Raw genomic sequence first — 20,914 nt, forward strand, 5'->3', positions numbered from 1 at the left:
TTCAGCAATCACATGAATAGTTAACCGATGCTCAGATCGGATCACTTTACCAATTTTTTCAGTGTTTTTTCAATGTTGTTTGGAAGGGTGATCATCATTTTCAGCATCTTCTCGGCCATCTTGGAAATGCTTAAACCACTCAAAAACCCGTGCACGCGATAAAGATTCATTGCCATACATTTTTTTTTAATAAAATATAATTTTCAATAGCAGTTTTTTCATGTTTCATATGAAATTTCACGACAATTCTTTGCTCTAATAAAACACTTATAATTTTTTTGGCAAAAAAAAAACAGATGTTATCCAAGCGAAGACCATGACCAGACTAATTACTTATTAGTTATTAGACTTATAATTTATTAGACCAATAACTAACTGATTGGATAGTCATCCAATGTGGATAACTATTGTTGTCCATATACTTAAATATGTCAATCCAATAAGCAGTTGTGATGGGGGTATTGAAAATTCGATTGACTGTTTAATCTTTATGTTCAACAAAATTTGGTAGTGTTCAGATATCTACAGAGTTCAAAGGTAGTTGAATCCCTTGTTTGTGTCATGAGTATCTGTGACTAGTTTGGAAAGCCAGGCCAGGAGTTTTGGCTTGCTTAATTTGTTGGGTTAATTAGAACCAAGCAAAAAAAAAAAAAAAAACAAGCATTTTTCATCTGTTGTACGAGTCATGTGTAAAGTGCTGGTTAGTGTAGTGTAAAATTATTATTATGTGAAACATAAAGATGTCTGAACTTGCAACCTAGCTTCACGTAACATTATTTCCTTCACTATAAACTTGTAATCTCAAATGACTACAATTCCTTTTGATTTGATATGTTAATTGGCATTAAATGTCACAATTATGATCTGTGGAAACCATCTCTTCAGTTCATCATGAGCTGTGGTATTTTATTAAAGTTATCTAAGAGAAATAATGTAGCTTCTTTCAGTAGTTACAGAGCTGCAGGTTTTGTATATATTTCTTTCCAATAAACAAATATGTTGTGCAATAAGCCTCACTACTAGTCAATTTATATAAGAACTGAACAATAATGTATATCTGCACAATTTTTTTTCATCTTTTATGATCGCATAGTTTTACTTTAGTCAGACTATTATCCAAGTCTATATAAAGGGACTGTTTGAACCTTGTGGCCCTCCCATTACTTTTTCGTACAATCCAATCTCCGTGCCCCTTTTGGTGTTGAAAATGGTTGTGTTGTGAGTTGCTTTCTTGTGAGTGTGAAGTTAATGTTTTTGTTTTTGATTTTTCCATTTTATTTTGTCTGTGGTGTCTCCTGGTGTAAAGACAATTTCCTATAGATCCTTTCTTATTTCTCTGATCCATCTGCATCCTGTATTGGTGTTTTTCGGGTCGAGCTTGAACTGTACCAGCTATTTCAGAAGTCTCAAATCTTGCATCCTCTTGGTATATCCAAATATTACTAGTTTCCTCTTATGCATGGTATCAGTGATGGGTTCTAACTCTTTTTACACAACTTGGTTGGGCACAATCCACCACTGCTTGCCTTTCTAGTACTTTTGTTGATACAGGTTCTTCCAATTCTAGTTTTGATTTTTTGAGTCTGTCTTTCTTTGATTGTTTGTTCAGATGGAAGAGTGTTTCTGCTACATTTGTGACTTCCAGTTTTGTAACTGTGTTGTGTCTTATTTTTGGGTTTATGGATAGACATTTTTTATTGTAGCTGTACCAGGTTAATTTTTATGTTTTAGCTATTTGTTTGTTCTAGTTTGAATTGAGGTTTGTTTAATTTGCTTGTTACTATTTCTGTGAGGTATTTAAATTGGGTTATTGTTTTGATTTTATTACCATTCATGTTTACTTCTTTTAATTGTGCTGGTTTTTGAGGCATAATTTCTGAATGATATTTTGAAGCCAATTTTATTTGCAATGTTTTGAAGTTCTAATATCTGTGTTTTAGCTTTATCGATGTCGTTTGCTAGCAGTGCCAAGTTGTTGGCAAAACCAAGGCAGTTTGTTTTGATTTTTTTGCCTATTTTTATTTCTGAAGGGTGAGGGGGGGCATTTTTTGAGTCAAATAAAAAAATATACGTTATCGAGACGAAGACAGAGTAATATGTCTACAGAAACTGGAGTGGCAACAATAGAAAGAAAAGACTTCACGCTCACTGAATAGGGATCCCACATATTGGAATTGGTAAAATTTGAAGCATAAGGTCGCGCCACTAAATGAGTGTTAGAACCGGTAGAACTAAATAAAATGAAACTGCGAATACGCAAAGGTAAGTGTAAGAGTATGGATAAAACCACGTTTTAAATTTAAACTGGTGCAGTAGAAGTGTTCTAATTTTGTGAATAATGTGACCTATTTTTATTGCATTAAAAACAACTGATTGTGATTGTGAATACTTATATATTGAAAATAAATTTGCGAGTAAAAATCATGCGGAAGTGTGTGTTTTGTAAGACAAAAGATAACAAATTGAACAATATCTTTCTTTAAGCAAGTACAAAGAAATATTTGAGGTTATAACAATGTAAGAATTGCAAAACTTGCGTAATTATTGAGAATTCATAAAAATGTTATTTTCCATGAATAATAAAAAAATATTGATTAAATATAAACGGAAGTCGTAAAAATATTGTACAATTCGGTTTTCTGTCTTGAGTAAAATAACATCCCTACCATCACGATTATAGTGGCAAAGCATACAATGGTTTTATTTAGTTCCCAACATCTCATTCTGCAGCGCTGGAGTATGCTTCAATGTTGAACTTTTTTTTGTCTTCAGTCATTTGACTGGTTTGATGGAGCTCTCCAAGATTCCCTATCTAGTGCTAGTCGTTTCATTTCAGTATACCCTCTACATCCTACATCCCTAACAATTTGTTTTACATATTCCAAACGTGGCCTGCCTAGACAATTTTTTCCTTCTACCTGTCCTTCCAATATTAAAGCGACTATTCCAGGATGCCGTAATATGTGGCCTATAAGTCTGTCTCTTCTTTTAACTATATTTTTCCAAATGCTTCTTTCTTCATATATTTGTCGCAATACCTCTTCATTTGTCACTTTATCCACCCATCTGATTTTTAACATTCTTCTATAGCACCACATTTTAACAGCTTCTAATCTTTTCTTCTCAGATACTCCGATCGTCCAAGTTTCACTTCCATATAAAGCGACACTCCAAACATATACTTTCAAAAATCTTTTCCTGACATTTAAATTAATTTTTGATGTAAACAAATTATATTTCTTACTGAAGGCTCGTTTCGAATGTGCTATTCCACATTTTATATCGCTCCTGCTTCGTCCATCTTTAGTAATTCTACTTCCCAAATAACAAAATTCTTCTACCTCCATAATCTTTTCTCCTCCTATTTTCACATTCAGTGGTCCATCTTTGTTATTTCTACTACATTTCATTACTTTTGTTTTGTTCTTGTTTATTTTCATGCGATAGTTCTTGCGTAGGACTTCATCTATGCCGTTCATTGTTTCTTCTAAATCCTTTTTATTCTCGGCTAGAATTACTATATCATCAGCAAATCGTCGCATCTTTATCTTTTCACCTTGTACTGTTACTCCGAATCTAAATTGTTCTTTAACATCATTAACTGCTAGATCCATGTAAAGATTAAAAAGTAACAGAGATAGGGAACATCCTTGTCGAACTCCCTTTCTTATTACGGCTTCTTTCTTATGTTCTTCAATTATTACTGTTGCTGTTTGGTTCCTGTACATGTTAGCAATTGTTCTTCTATCTCTGTATTTGAACCCTAACTTTTTTAAAATGCTGAACATTTTATTCCAGTCTACGTTATCGAATGCCTTTTCTAGGTCTATAAACGCCACGTATGTCGGTTTGTTTTTCTTTAATCTTCCTTCTACTATTAATCTGAGGCCTAAAATTGCTTCCCTTGTCCCTATACTTTTCCTGAAACCAAATTGATCTTCTCCTAACACTTCTTCCACTCTCCTCTCAATTCTTCTGTATAGAATTTTAGTTAAGATTTTTGATGCATGACTAGTTAAACTAATTGTTCTGTATTCTTCACATTTATCTGCCCCTGCTTTCTTTGGTATCATAACTATAACACTTTTTTTGAAGTCTGACGGAAATTCACCTTTTTCATAAATATTACACACCAGTTAGTATAATCTATCAATCGCTTCCTCACCTGCACTGCACAGTAATTCTACAGGTATTCCGTCTATTCAGGAGCCTTTCTGCCGTTTAAATCTTTTAATGCTCTCTTAAATTCAGATTTCGGTATTGTTTCCCCCATTTCATCCTCCTCAACTTCCTCTTCTTCCTCTATAACACCATTTTCTAATTCATTTCCTCCGTATAACTCTTCAATATATTCCACCCATCTATCGACTTTACCTTTCGTATTATATATTGGTGTACCATCTTTATTTAACACATTATTAGATTTTAATTTATGTACCCCAAAATTTTCCTTAACTTTCCTGTATGCTCCGTCTATTTTACCAATGTTCATTTCTCTTTCCACTTCTGAACACTTTTCTTTAATCCACTCTTCTTTCGCCAGTTTGCACTTCCTGTTTATAGCATTTCTTAATTGCCGATAGTTCATTTTATTTTCTTCATCACTGGCATTCTTATATTTTCTACGTTCATCCATCAGCTGCAATATATCGTCTGAAACCCAAGGTTTTCTACTAGTTCTCTTTATTCCGCCTAAGTTTGCTTCTGCTGATTTAAGAATTTCCTTTTTAACATTCTCCCATTCTTCTTCTACATTTACTACCTTATCTTTTTTACTCAGACCTCTTGCAATATCCTCCTCAAAAATCTTCTTTACCTCCTCTTCCTCAAGCTTCTCTAAATTCCACCGATTCGTCTGACACCTTTTCTTCAGGTTTTTAAACCCCAATCTACATTTCATTATCACCAAATTATGGTCGCTATCAATGTCTGCACCAGGGTAAGTTTTGCAGTCAACGAGTTGATTTCTAAATCTGTGCTTAACCATGATATAATCTATCTGATACCTTGCAGTATCGCCTGGCTTTTTCCAAGTGTATATTCTTCTATTATGATTTTTAAATTGGTTGTTGGCAATTACTAAATTATACTTCGTGCAAAGCTCTATAAGTCGGTCCCCTCTTTCATTCCTTTTGCCCAGCCCGTATTCACCCACTATATTTCCTTCCTTTCTTTCCAATGCTTGCATTCCAATCTCCAACTATTATTAAATTTTCATCTCCTTTTACGTGTTTAATTGCTTCATCAATCTCTTCGTATACACACTCTACCTCATCATCATCATGGGCGCTTGTAGGCATATAGACGTTAACAATCGTTGTCGGTTTAGGTTTTGATTTTATCCTTATTACAACGATCTATCACTATGCGTTTTAGCAATGTTGTACAGTTAAGTAGAACTTTACGCTATTAGGACCCTCTAACCAGTTACGTAGAGATCAGTGTTGACGCTCGCAGCGTCGGTAGTACAAATTTGGAGCACGCACAGTTCTTCTGTAGCAGCATTAGTCTCGTTATTTAATAGCCACATTTCGTACACAGTATACAGAAATATTTTATATTTTTAAAATTCGATGGTAATGATTTCTATAACAATACTTAGATATGAATATATCAGTACCTAATGCCTGATTTAAAGACAGAATATTTTAACAGGTTTTTTGGAAAATCTTTAACTACACTGATTGCTGGTAATATTTACTCATGCAATATGAACAAGTACGCTTTAGGAAAAATTTCAAGGAAATCACCTAAATGTTTTGACTTTTTGTTAAATGTTGTGTACCAAAAGAAATTATATTATTGATTTATAAAATTGATTTCTTATAGAAATATTTTTTTGTACAGCAGGTGTATAATTGTTCATTATACAATATCTGACTTATTGTTTTTCTTCTTAGATATTAGAAACGATAATGTGAAAATAACAAAAAAGAATATTTAAAAAAAAAATGGTATTGATAAATCCAGATCTATTATTAATTAATTTCAGACTAATTGTAATGCATTTTTATGACCTGTTTTCAGTGTTAAATTATACTAACTACGCAAATGGTACTATGACACCAACTTTAAAAACTATTGAAACTTTTTTTTCACGAGAATCAGGTAAATGTGAAGAAGTTGATAAAGACTTCACATGTCCACTGAATGAAACTCTACTTAGCTTCTATTTATACACCAGGTAATAAATTTATTTTTATTATTCTTTTGTCTTTTAATTGTGTTTTAACCACATCTTCATCACCTTTAACCATACCACCATATTTTTTAATGTAATACGATTAGTGAACAAACAATTTCTTCCTATTGTCATAAGTCAAGTAATTACAGTTAAAAAAAAAATATATATATATTTTAACTAAGATTCTTCTGGTCAATTGGGAATGATGTTTAGTTAAAAGATTATAAATCTAAGTTGAATTTTTATATAAAATGCTCAAATATAAATTTGTATTCTATAGCCTTACATAACTTTAGTTATTACCATCAAGAATTTGTTCAATGTTGACATATATCACTGTTTAAATGTAACACAGATTTGTACTGCAGATTGCATACCATAGTATGTTGTATTTTGAAGATACTGCAGGTATTTATCAAATAAAAGTATCTAAACTATCACAATAATTAGTAAGCTGTTTTAATATTTTACAATAATGGTATCGAAAAATAGTTATTGTAATTGAGATAGGCCAGATCCAAGTCCTTTTAATAAAAATGCGAAGTACAAAGTAAAGGAATTTTGTGATCACGAAAAATTTCGGTTTTCAGATTTCAACGGAAATATCCATTTTGACTAGTTTCGGCCTGACGTCTGTACCTACGTACGTACATATATATCTCGCATAACTCAAAAACGATTAGCAGTAGAATATTGAAATTTTGGATTTAGAACTGTTGTAACATCAAGTTGTACATCTCCCCTTTTGATTGCAATTGACTGGACCAAAAGTGTCCAAAAAAGCTCAAAAAAAAAATTAGATTTTGGACTTTTTCTTAACTGCAGTAATAAGCCCTCATTGAACGCTTTTCAACAATATATCATAAGTGGTTCATTTTGATTTTCATTGGTTTCAGAGTTATAGCCAAATTAAATTTTAATTAATGAAATATTTGGATCTTACAAGGGGAAGGGACGTTGGTTCGAATCCGACTTCATGTACATATATTTTTGTTAACTTCTTTTTCTGATTTAAATATATTAATTTATTAATAATTATTAACCTTAGATTGTAAAAAAAATTACAATAAATAATAATTAAACAACAATTAAAAAATATGAAAAAATCATAAGCTATTAGTAAAATAAAACTTTATGTACTTTCATTTTAATTCCAAAATTTTAGATGTTAATAATTAAATGATAGACAAAAAAATTTGTTTAATGTTTCTCTAAGTGTGATACAATTTCTTAATTGCTTTTTTTCGTACATTACAGATCTGTAAATACAATTTTTCTACCACTCTTAGTTTGAAATAAATTACGTTTCAAAAAAAAATTAAGGGAATGTATAGTTAAAATTTGTAAAATTTATAATTTTGCTTGGCCATACCTGTGTTAGAAGGATTTCGCTGATGGTTTTCTTTTATAAGTAGCCTCAGGCACATCCCGAATTTATGTCTAACAGTAATCGGCTAGCATGTTAGTATACCATTTCCCTTTATAGCGAGCGGCTTTCCATCACCGAAATGTCTTGGTGGAAACATTCACCGTATTCGTCACTTACGTCTCCGAGGTTGCCCGGGAAAAAAATCCTGATGTGAGTGGAGGAAATATATTTTCAAAGACGTATTACATCCCATAGCTCTGTATGAAATAAGTAAGCAGTTGATTAACAATATCGTGGTAATTGTCAGATTTTTGTTTGCCGAGAAAACTTTTGCAAACGTCTTTAAATGAAGTCCAAGCTGCACTTTCTACATAATCTAACATTGAATTAAATACATCATCTTACATTGTGTTAAATACATCATCTTTGGCCAATTCTCTTATTTGAGGACCAACAAATATTCCTTCTTTAATTTTTCCCACACTTACATTCGGAAGTTTCTGCTTGATGCACAAAAATCCGGGACTTTCCTTCATTGCTTTTACATAATTTTTCATTAGTCTAGGTTATATGGAGAAGGGATAAAAATATTTTTTTGGATTCAACTAAGGGCTCATGAATAATATTTTTTCCGTTTGGAGTTAAGTTGTCAAGTTTCCAACACTCTTTGGTACCGCAATGTTTATCCCTAGTTCGGCTACCCCATTCACAAAGAAAACACATGTACTTAATATAGCTTAACTGCATGCCTATCAAAATAGCTATAACTTTCAAAACACCACATATATTCCAGCTATGTTTTTATAATCTATTTTTTCAAGAAGTCTTTCATCACATTATATTTCTCTTTCAAATTAATACCATAAGCGATTGGTATCGAAGGTTATTTGTTACCATTGTATAGTAGAACCACTTTTAAACTATACTTGGACGAATCTATGAAAAGTTGCCAATCCTCAGGTTTATGAACTTGTCCTAAGTGCAGCATAAGCTCATCATTATTTGTGGAATAAACCAAATTATTTTCATGAATAAAGTATTGAAAAAGTTCTTTTTGTCGGCTTCGAAAGCCCGAAATGTTTGTATTTTTTTAAAAGTAAATTCCAACCTTGAAGTTTTGATCCTAACAGTTCAGCTTGATTTTTTGATACATTTAAATCCCTAACCAAGTCATTTAATTCACCTTGTGATATAAGATGTGGCTTATTGGAAGATAATTCAAAATCAAAAGCATTGTGTTCTTCAGTACAGCCTGATTCTTCATTGCTGCTTCCGAAACTTACATTCACAGGTGGCTCAGGAACTGGAATAATTTTACTGTGAGGTACAGGCCTGATTGCAGATTGCAATGAAGGCTATTTTATAGTATGTTTAGATTTTTAGAAATTCCAAACACACTTGTCAAACAAAAGTAACAATCGGTTACATGATACTTTGGTTGACGCCAAACCATAGGTACACCAAATGGCAAAGCCTTCCGTGTACCTTTCAGCTATCCTCTTAAATATACAGAACAAATTTGCATGCTATATGAGGAGCCCACATCTTATCTTGATCACCAATTTTACACTGAAAGTACAAATGATATGTTTTTTTAATTAAAGGTGTAATGTTTTTTTGTTTGATTTTACGGTAAATTCACTACATACATAACAAAAAGCATCCACATCATTTACACAATTTCAAGGCATTATGACATTGCAAACCTAAGACAGCAATAAGACTGAACAGAATTAATTCATTCCTAAATCCAGTGTTTAATACAAACAATACAGCTGTGTTTTCAGGTACATGTCTTACCTGCACAGACATGATTAATCTTGTCCATGAAGGCTCACCTTCAGTATTAGATATGATGTCATAATATGTGACTATGATATGATTTAATTCTTTGTCTAGTATTGTTTATTTAAATCTTATAAATTATGTTAACAAAGTTAAACAATAAAAAATGAGCTAATAAAATACAATATAGGAGCTTAAAATGCTAACTATATGTTGAAATATGAAAAAAAAATCCTTTAATTAAAATTAAAAAATTTTTCAAAAATGGTAGGTGATAGAAAGATTCTGAGTTCATATTTGTTTTCGGCATCTAAAAACAGATTAAAATCATGTATTGCTTGTTAGGAAACAAAAATTATGTTTATCACTGTTATTAATAAATCAATATATTTAAATTAAAAAAAAAAATAAAAAAATATATGTATTTGAATTTGGATTCGAACCGATGTGTTTATGGTTACGGATCCAACATGTTCTCACATCACATAACTACTTCAGCGATGTGAAACAAAATTAATATATAAACTAATATAAAATACTGATATGGACACCACAAAAAATGTGATGCAATGTGGTGTCTATCATAATGGAATTGGAGGACTGTATTTCACTTTCAACTGAAGTAAGTTTAAATGAAGTACAGCAAAAAATTTGTATATGTAATTTAATAGGCATACAAGGAAGTCATTTGGTGTCTACATCAGATTATTTATATGTGGAAAGGGTTTAACCAAATCAAGGTGTGTTTATTAGCAAATTATAATTATAATGAGTTATTGCAATCATTTTTGTATAAAGAATTGCAGAACGCTTGTTCTGAATTTCAGCTAACTAATTGAGTATTGATAGTAATTAATTGTGGAACTGAATGAATATTTAATTATTATATTGTAGTAAAAGGTATGAATAAATTAACTTTAATGGTAATAACAGCCGTTTAATGATTGCAGTAAATTGCACATAGGTATTTTAGAAACAATAGTAATATAATAATTACATATATCTTAAATTAGATATTTTAAGGCTAAGCCAGTTAAATGAATTCATTTACTGAGAAATTATCTTTATATATGCATGTTAGTAATTTTCATGTATACATCTTGGTATGTAATCTAAAGAAATGAAATTTTTTGGACAGTTTTACAGTATAATTAAATTTTTATTGTATGATTATAATAATTTAACACAGAAAGTTTATTTTTAATTTTGCTATTACTAAATCAATTTATTAATCGTCAGCTGTGTAATTAATTTTGTTTTTGTACTGTTTAAGGGAAACACATAAAGATCCATTTAAAATTAATGAATCAAATATAAAAGATGCTCCATTTGTGCCTAATGCAGAGACAAAGGTTTTAATACATGGGTATATTGGAACAAAAGATCTTTCACCTAATTTTGAAATTCGTCCGGGTATGTGTAACAATAACTTTTGAAATATTTTAATGACTCTCTCATCTTCAAAATTAAATCAATATTTTGTTCATTATTAGCCATTATAAATGCAAACCTCAATATCAGAGAGTTAAGCAATGTAGAAAAAAATGATAATAGGGTTTGGTTATAATCTACGCAGCTGTCTAATTCTGTGTATTTTCCAATGATTTCAAAATATTATAATTATAATTTTAATTGAAAAAAGGAAAACATTTAAAATGCCTTGTATTTTTGGAAATTTACCCGCTTGTTGTTCGCTTGTTATTGAATGTGAAATTCAATTTTTTTATAAGTATTCCGGTTGATGTTTTGCCAAACTGCATCTAGCTCAAGATTCTCTGCTCTTGGATTCTGAAAAGGTTATTCCTTCCTATTGTCCAATTTTAATAAAAACCATCTGATATTGACCATTGTTTTTTTTTTGTTTTTTTTTTGTCTTCAGTCATTTGACTGGTTTGATGCAGCTCTCCAAGATTCCCTATCTAGTGCTAGTCGTTTCATTTCAGTATACCCTCTACATCCTACATCCCTAACAATTTGTTTTACATATTCCAAACGTGGCCTGCCTACACAATTTTTTCCTTCTACCTGTCCTTCCAATATTAAAGCGACTATTCCAAGATGCCTTAGTATGTGGCCTATAAGTCTGTCTCTTCTTTTAACTATATTTTTCCAAATGCTTCTTTCTTCAACTATTTTCTGCAATACCTCTTCATTTGTCACTTTATCCACCCATCTGATTTTTAACATTCTCCTATAGCACCACATTTTAACAGCTTCTAATCTTTTCTTCTCAGATACTCCGATCGTCCAAGTTTCACTTCCATATAAAGCGACACTCCAAACATATACTTTCAAAAATCTTTTCCTGACATTTAAATTAATTTTTGATGTAAACAAATTATATTTCTTACTGAAGGCTCGTTTCGCTTGTGCTATTCAGCATTTTATATCGCTCCTGCTTCGTCCATCTTTAGTAATTCTACTTCCCAAATAACAAAATTCTTCTATCTCCATAATCTTTTCTCTTCCTATTTTCACATTCAGTGGTCCATCTTTGTTATTTCTACTACATTTCATTACTTTTGTAATGAACCATTTGACCATTGTATGAAGAATGAAAAAATCTCCTCTTCATTTTGCTAGATCAAAAATGCTGGCGTGACCCTTTCTACTTTCAAACCCACTATTTGTATATATTTCTACTTTAATATAACAATAAATCTAAACCTTACTCGTTTAGATGGGTTTTGTTTGGTTAGGGGATGAGGGAAATTTTAAAACTTTTTTTACATTAGTACTAGTAATCAAATTTTCCTACCGAAGTTTTTTCTAGAGTGCACTTATCTTGAGATAATAGTCATAGATTAAAAGAGAACTTCTCCACCCCTTTTTGCAGTTTATAAAACTGAGTTGCATCGATGTTTTACATTCACAAAACCCAATACTGAATTCTGTAATTATACTTTCCTCCATTCCTGAGGTATTAAGCAAAGTAAATACCAGGATATGGACACATAGAAAAACACATTCACAGTTCCCATAAGTAAAGAAAAATGCAAAAATTTATCAAAAAATGTTTTGACCATCTTAATACTTTCCCTTATTATATAATATTATAAAACTTATTCTAGTAGATTACAATACACTAATTATAGTATAGTAAATTATATTGTAGTATATTGTTTCTTAAAAGATATTAAAAAAATGTGCTGAGAATGGTTAAAGAAAACTACTTTTGATGAAGGGAAAATAATTTAATTTTTAATTAGATTCACCCGAGTACTGTAGCATAAATACAAGCGTTAATATTAGTACTAATTAACTACTAATATTAACTATGGATTAGATTAATTTTGTATAATTCATTGAATCTTTTTCACTTTTTAACAACCATTATACACATATTTATTTTATATAATAACATTAACGAACAGAGATGTTTAAACATTAATAAAGTTTTATCGCAACATGAATTCAGATTTTTGTACGCATCATTGAACCTAACGGTTCCTGTATTCGTAAATTAAACTATTTGTAAATTCAGTACTTTTTGAATGTTTTTGTAAAATTAAAAGTGTTTCGTTTTTGTTTTAATTCTGTCACTTCTAAATTTAATGTGAAACAATCGATCACGTTTTCTAGATAATCATTTAATAATACTTGCTTAACATCGGTACATTTGTAACTATTTGAATTTACGACTAATTCTAAAGCTGCGGATTTTATCTTAGACAAAATTTTTGAAAATAAATATTCATTTTGAAAATCATCTGGGTTATTGTTTACATAGAATTTCTTTAGAAGTTTCTGTTACCCTACTCTGACCTACACTTTCGTGATTGTTCCCTATCGGGAAGAATCACGTAAATGTAGGTCCGTCTGACCTGATTTAAACATCTCTTATAAATGTTCCCTATCGAGGGCAATCATATAAGTGTAGGAGTAGTCACACCTATGGTTAAATACGCGGTACGGTAAAATTGCGATTGGTCATCTTTTTTGGGAGGCCAAATCATGTCTGGTAAACGTGGGGAATTCAAATTAAAATTTGGTGTGGTTGTTTTTGTTTTTTCCCTGACCTATTTTGTTTTTTACATTACCCTAACGTGACTTACACTTACTTACGTGTTTATTCTCGATCAAACACTTTTCGCAAATGAAATGCGGTATAATATGTCAAATAAACATATTTTTCAGGATTGTGGAAAGAAGTTGTAAACGTCTTTCCAAAATCCTGCTTTGGGTTATACATGAATTTTGCAATCCACGATATTGTATAGTCGAAAAATTTCATTTTAACTTAGAAAAAAAAATAAAAAATAGTCAAAATTAAAAAAAAAACAAAAATAATAAAAAATAAACGTAGAATTTTAAATTAAATAATTTTGAGTTAAACAAGAAAGTTTTTACGATAAATTTAGAAATTTTTAAGAAATGCTCTTCGTTGTATTTATGTATAAATTAGGTTCGTAATTTATTTATCAACTTTTCTTATTTTCATGGTTATAAAACAATAAGTAAAAATATAATTTTATTTTAATCAAATAATTTTGAATTAGTTTTTATAAAATAGCTCTTTGGTACCTACTCCTAGTAATACTTTCAAGTAAATGATGTGTAAAATACCGAATTTACCATTAAAAGTTATTAATAAAATAAGAATTAACATTTAAAAATTTTTCCATTAGATTATTTGTAAAAATTGAGATTTTGAAAATGCCCTGGTTATAAAACGATCTACTTTTTTCACTATGAAACAATTACATAAATGAGGTTTCATGGAGGATCTAACGTTTTTAATGAGAAGAGTACCTTAAGTTAGAGGTATACAAGATTATTATTTTGAATTTAATAGAAAAATATTTAACTATTTCCCTAAATTGTGAGGAGTCGACGTAACAAAATATTTTTAAAAAAATTAAAAAATTATGGAGACTTATTTTTTAAAAATTATTTAATTCTTTAATAAATAACTGATCTGCTGTAGCTTAAGTAGCTTTTAAATTGAACTTAAAGTAGTTTTTTAATTAAAATTTTACGCAAAGCATTGCCATTTTCACCAGTTTTTATTCAATAATCGTCAGAATATTTTTTAACTAGGGTTTTACTATTACGATGAAAATATTTAACAAAAATTATTAAAATATTTCAGTTATTGTAAAAAAAATATAGGATTATAAATGCCATAAAAGTAGTTTTTATGCAATAAAAATTAAATAAAAACAAGAATATTTTAAAACGTTTAGAAAAAAAGCTTTGTGGTTATTATTAGTCCATTATTAATTATAATAAATACCGGTAAAATTTCAGAGATTAACTTGCATTTGTCCTTTGGTATTTATTATTTCTCTTTTATCTTGTGCTAATAAATAAATAAGTACATATAAAATGTAAAATTAAGTAAAAATATGTAATATTATTTCTCTATTATTATTATTGTTTTTTCTTTTGTTAATTTTACAAATGCTGGTTTTTTATTATTATTTGTTTAATGTTTTATTGAAATATCGTCTTAGACAACTTCACAATGAAAAACAGCTTTATATCATTTTCTTGTTTATTTAGCATTTGATTTAAAAGATTGAAAAGAAATAACTTTAAGCTTCTATTTTTACTTCCTTGTACGAAGTAAAGAAATATTGTAATCGCGAAAAATTTCGGTTTTCTGATTTCAACGAAAATATACATTTGACCCTCCCTGAATTCATTTAAACTTTTGGGCGTGACATCTGTACTTACTTACGTACGTATGTTTATTGCATAATTCAAACATTATTAGCCGTAACTTTCTACGGCTAATAATGAAATTTTGGATTTAGGACTGTTGTAACATATAGTTGTACACCTCCTTTTTTGATTGCAATCGACTGGACCAAAAGTGTCCAAAAAATCACAAAATTCAAAAAAATTGGATTTTGGTATTTTTTTAAACTGCAGTAATAAGCCCTCATTGAGAGCTTTTCAACGACAAAATTAAAATAATTTTTACAATAAACAATAATAATTAAAAATTAAACTAACCAGAAATTATTAGTGAAATAGAATTTTATGTAATTTTCATTTAAAAAAAAATGTGCATATGTAATTTAATAGGCGTACAAAGAAGTCATGTAGTGTCCACATCAGATTTTTTTTAAATTTTGAAGCAAGTTCTGTGTTATTCTACTGATGATAAATATTTTATATTTATCATTTATTTTATATTTTTGCTTACGTGCATTCTATCAAAATTTTAAACAGAAATAATTATCAGGCAACAGGTTTTAAAAATGCATACCTTTTTTAAAACTGTATATTTAAGAAACATCCCTTTAAAGATTAAATATCCCAGATCTTAAATGATTATTTAATTTTTCTCGATTAGTAAATTATATTTTTTTAATAAGTAACAGTCGATTTTTTAAAATTATTTAACGCCTTAAATAACGATGAAAGGTAACAATTTATAGTTTGAGAATAATTCTTTATCTGTTTTAGTCTTAATTTTTATTTAAATATTAAGTAAAAGTAGAAAAATTACTCTAATGTTGATCATATTTATTTGTTTATATCACTTATTTAAAAACTGCTCTGATTTATTTCTTCAATTTTTCATTTCTCTATTTCTAATGTGCAAGTGCATTCTGTTCGCCTTTGAAACAATAAATAACCTGTATGGCATCATGAGATGAGGATACGAATAACATATAAATGCGGTGTAGGTTTTTACAGACTAAGGCCGACATTTCTGAGATTGTGGTTTATTGAACCACAACCACCAAAGTACATCGGTATCTCTTATCTAATATTTAAATCCATATTAAAGTGACTTGTTTACCTTTGCTAGGTTTTGAACGTCGAAACCTCCGACTTCTAAAATCAGCTGTTAAACAACTCGTTTGCGACGATAATTTTACCACAAGACCAGCTCGGTGAGATTTACTTAAATAAAAGCTACTTTTTTCAGAATTTTATATTAAACTTTATCGGAAGAATTTCGTTGAAGAAAATTTTCATTATTTCTACTACTATTAATATAAAGGAAATATTACTACTGTTAATAGATCACGATTTGCTAAACAAACAAAAATTGTGACTCTATCCTTTCTGAAATAAAAAAGTTATTAATTTTACTATAGTTTGAAAACTTGTAAAGATAAATTTACGGAAAACGATAAATACAGATTTTATTTCATTTGTAATCTTCAGACTGTGTTATCGGGTGGAGTAGTCACTCGTACGGTTAAATACGCGGTAGGGTTATAATTAAAATGTGGCGTGGTTTTTTTTTTGTTTTTTCCCTGACTTGTTTTGTTTTTTACATTACCCTAACGTGACCTACATTTACGCGTTTGTTCTCGATCTAACACTTTTTGCAGATTAAATTCGGCATAATAAAACAAATAAACATATTTTTCAGGATTTCCTGAAAAATATCTTTAATTTAAATATTTTAATTTACGAATACAGGAACCCTTAGGTTCAGTGATGCGTACCAAAAATCCGAATTCACTTGAACAAGCATTGAGGATGTTACCAACGTTTTTCAGTGAAAATAACTAGATATAATTCTAATAATAATAAATAATTTGTAAGGAATTCAAACCAAATTTACATTCCAAAAAATTCAATTCTCCTGAAATTACCTTACAGAGATACCAGTTCCTTTGTAAGATCGCAATTTAATCAATTACAACGTCAACGACCATCCTTTCAAAATCGTAACCGAACCAGAGACCTCAGATTAAACGAACTCAAGAAACACCCAAACCACCGAACAAATATCCCAAAATACATCAAATGACGGGAAATAATATTATTGTAACGCAAAAGTGATGCATTTGCGTCAAATGCATCGCCAACCAATGGTTGGTGATATCAAATAACTTTACTTACATGTGTTTTAGGCCCCTTATCCAAAAAATAGTAGGAACTTTAACCGAATTCGATATTTTACTTAATAAGAAAGTTATAGCGATATTTTGTTTTTTCGAATAAGCCCCCCCCTATTTCCATTCCAATGGTCGATTTTGGCCGTTAACGAACTCTACCAAGATTTTCGGACTACTTATTTTTATGGAACAATTTGAAAGTGATTGGCATAAAATTACGGCAGTTATCATGTCCACAAGAAAGTGAAATATATATATAAACTTTTGGACTGACTGTGGTTTTGGGGTCTGGGGGATATGAAACACGAAGATATGTCAAAATTTTCTGGAAGTTGAATCATGGTACCCATTACAATAGGTAGATTTCTTATGAAATCTATCTAAAACTTAAGATTTTCTAAAATATAATGAAATAAACTATTTTATAATTTGGGGGGTTTTATCCATTTACAACCTCTTAAAATTTGATAATGCATTCTGTTTGAAAAATAGATATTTTACATAATAATAAAGTAATAAATAAAATATTTTTAATTATTAATGATCTTTTACTGATTTTGAATAAAAGTTCATTTAAAACCAAGATCTAATTTATATTAAACATCGGACCTTTAATTATTAAATATCACGTCATTATTTTCTAGTCATTTAAATAAAAAGTTATGCGTTAATATTAAAGTGTAAGCTGCCCTATCCTACTCATATTGTATTATAATATAATATTAAATTTAAACTTGTTTTTCACATTGTAATTACTATAAGCGGTCATTACATGACTATTATTCATATTTTTTTTTTATAAATTTTAATTTTATTAAATAGGCATTTTTAATATTATTACGTTCTATTAAATGAAATGTTTTATCTCATTAATTTTTAAATAACAAATGCAATAATATTATTTATTACTTTAGACTGGAACACTTGTTTATATTTCTATTTGTAATATGTCAACATTAGAATATAAACAACAACAAATATATATATGTAACCTTTTTCTTCAGGGTTATTGTCTTTTTTTCTATTTAGCCTCCGGAACTACTGTAAGGTTTTATTTCAGAGGATGAATAAGGATGGTATGTATGAATGTAAATGAAGTGTAGTCTTGTACCTCTCAGGTCGATCATTCCTGAGATATGTGGTTAATTGAACCCAAACCACTAAAGAACACTTGTATCCTCTATCTGGTATTCAAATGCATAAAAAAGTTATTCTGATTTCTACTTCGAAATCAGCTGATTTGCGATGACGAGTTAACCACTACACCAACCCTGTGGGTTTACCAATTAAGTCTGCTACTTTTTAAGATCTGCGAAATCGAATTGTTACTCGCAGTGAATTCAATAACTAGGGACCAGTTACCAACAAAAATAATTTGGGACCAATGAAAATAATTAACTATTATTTATAAATCTCGATTTCTACATCCATGTTCGAAGTAAAGGAAGTATTGTGATCGTGAAAAATTTTGGTTTTCAGATTACAATGGAAATTTCCATTTGACCATCCCTGAATCCATTTTGAATATTTTCTGCATGACATCTGTACATACGTACGTGCGAATGTATATGGCATAACTTAAAAATTATTAGGCGTAGAATGTTAAAATTTTGGATTTAGGACTGTGGTAACATCTAATTGTGCATCTCCCCTTTTTATTGCAATTGATTTGACCAAAAGTGTCCAAAATCCAAAACATTTGAATTTTGGAATTTTTCTTAACTGCAGTAATAAGCCCTCATTGAGAGCTTTTCAACGATATATTATAAATGGTACTTACTTCTATGGTTCCAGAGTTAGTATAGTATTTTATAACTGATGATGAATCCATGGATTTGAATAGTTTTATATACAAACTGATAAGTATATATCAAGCTCACTATTTTACTGTGTTTGTTCATAGTACTTCTGTTAATAATAATTATGTAGTGTGTACAGTACATTTAAATATTCTAAAGTTAATTATTCATAGACTATTAGTCACTTTTTTAAAAAAATTTCTAAATAAATTATTTATTTCTTTATCAAAATATTTATTACATAAATACAATCACAGTTACTTACCTATATATTGATTATTTATCTGGTTTTTATTTTTTTTCATTTTGTTATTAACATAGTCCTGTAGTTTGTCCAATGGTGATTTTTCAAGAAATGGAGAATGGTAATTCTTGTCTTAAGTTTTTCCTTAATCATTCTAGTTAGTATTACACTCTGAAAAGAATAAAGGAATTGAAAAAATCATAGTTTAATTTAATTATTCCAATAAATGATAAAATTATAAGTTTTACTAATGAAAATCTTTCTCACTATTTTGTTTTAAAATTTTAGCTTATTTTGAGCATGGAGAATATAACATTATTAGCGTAGACTGGGCTATTTTAGCAAAAGGTATTTGCTATCGACAAGCTGCTATCAATGTACAGTATGTTGGAACTTGCACAGCAAAATTTCTCGAAAAAGTTTTTGAAGAGCGTAGCAGTGATATTGAACAAACTAAACTTCATGTTATTGGGTATAGTCTTGGGGCTCATGTTGCTGGATTTGTTGGTCGCACTTTAGAAAAGTTTAAACTACAACGATTAACAGGTAATATCTCATTTTTAGTATAATTATATTTTAAAAACTAATTTGCATTTATACACTAATAAAACTAAAAGAAAACTAATAGATATAAAACTAATAGAATTTATACACATAGATTAGTTAACTAATATTTTATTGTATTAAATTTAACTTCAATTTAAAATTAAAACCTGTTAAATGGTCAAAGGTAGTTTCAGTCTGAAACAAATGAAGACAAACTCACTAAATCTGTACCAGTAAGAAGGGAATAAGGATATTGAAAAGGGATGGTTGTCATGATTAATCATGAAATTGTTATTGTATGATAGATAGATAAAAATATTTATTGAGTTCAATATTTTTTCACCAACAACTGTACAATAACATTTCATAGTACATTGGAAATATAATTAACAGTTGTCTGGTGAGTTGGCAAATTTGTGAAAAATTTATAAACTGATAAAAAATGAACACAAAATAAAAACCAATAAAAATTATTAAAATTGAAAACATTTCTTTTAAGTAATAAACAATATAAATAACTAAAATGTTTTAGAAAAAAATTTTGATTAATTTAACTGAATATTATCACTGATAAAGATAGTTTTTGTTTCTTAACTTGTGATATATGGAACCAGTCTGTTTTTTAATGTTGAAAACAAATCTGAATTCTACTTTTTTTGATCACCCTACATTTTTGAAAAATTCCAAAATTTAAACTTTGAAAATGTAGATGTTATACAATGCATTATTATAAATACATGTTTTTTATTTTATATGATTATATTTATGCTCACTAAACAAATTTTTGACTCTATTAATTAGTTGTTAACCGTGAAACAAAAACTTAAGTCATAACACAAACATCACGTATTGTGACATCATATATCTCTCTGTTGAACTGTATATGAATAAGATTCATTATGTCTGTACAATTCAAAACAACACAAACAATGTTGACTTTGTTAGCCTACTGTTTTTAATAGTATAATATTTTCAGTCAGTGTGATAACTATATTAAGCGAGTGGAAAAGTGAAGTCTCATAATGCCTTGTAAGTGTGTAAATGATTTGGACAGTTTTTGTTATGTATGTGGTGAATTCACTAAACAAATACATCAACAAATACACTAAACAATACATCATCCCTGGTTTAATTAAAGAAGAGTATAAATTGTACTTTGACTGTAAAATTCAGGAT

General features: G+C 29.2%; 1 pseudogene; it reads left to right on the top strand.

The window, feature by feature from the left end:
* The window catches only part of LOC142326597 (uncharacterized), a 124,061-nt pseudogene that overhangs the window by 41,009 nt on the left and 62,138 nt on the right, over positions 1-20,914 (top strand).

The sequence above is a fragment of the Lycorma delicatula genome, chromosome 6, assembly GCF_047948215.1.
Source record: "Lycorma delicatula isolate Av1 chromosome 6, ASM4794821v1, whole genome shotgun sequence".
Taxonomy (NCBI): Eukaryota; Metazoa; Arthropoda; class Insecta; order Hemiptera; family Fulgoridae; genus Lycorma; species Lycorma delicatula.